This window comes from Penaeus monodon, chromosome 28 (assembly GCF_015228065.2).
Source record: "Penaeus monodon isolate SGIC_2016 chromosome 28, NSTDA_Pmon_1, whole genome shotgun sequence".
NCBI lineage: Eukaryota > Metazoa > Arthropoda > Malacostraca > Decapoda > Penaeidae > Penaeus > Penaeus monodon.
In genome coordinates, this window is record NC_051413.1 from 40,324,500 (window position 1) to 40,325,262 (window position 763).

Sequence of the window (763 nt, forward strand, 5' to 3'; positions counted from 1 at the left end):
CACGACACATCTCCCAAAAACATACTTCCTATTTTTTGGTTTACTATTTTTTTAAAGGGGCCAGACCCCTCAAATGGCTCATGCAAGGCCCATCAGGGGGACTGCTATTTTCCCCTTGGGCTAAGAACTTAACTTGTATGACCTAGGTTTTTTCTGTTTTTTCATAATCACGGGCCCCTTTCAGTAAATATGTTTTAGCTGACTAATATAAATTTTCTGCTGAAGGATAGTATTTAAAATTATCTTCTTGCGAAATCTTCTTAGTCTTGACTATTGTGAAATTAGTCGGACTTCCCATTTGGACTTTTCTATAGTTCAAAATGCATACTGAAGGGCCCTTTTGATTTCAATTCCCTAATTTCAGATGGCATCAGTTCCTTTTTTTTATCCTTTTAATTTTAATGGTGCACTATTCTAGTATCACCCAAAGATGTTATTCGGGAGTTTTTAAATATCTTTTTAAATTTCCCCCAATCTTTAAAGGAAACAACAGGAACCAAGAAGTGGGCCTTGTGGTACCCCAAATTAAATAGTTGTTTTATTAGAGTGATACCCCCTTAAAATTTTTACTCTGCTTGTAATTGGAAGATGACCTTTCCTACTTTTTCCCCTTTTTTCCCAAGGGCCCTTTGCTTTTGAAAAGATTTTTTATTTTCCTTTTCCAAACCTTTTTCTCAAGCATGTACATCTTGTCTTTTTTCTCAATTTTTAAATAAACTGTGTGTGGATGTATGTATGTATTGTTGGTGGTTCACACACGCTC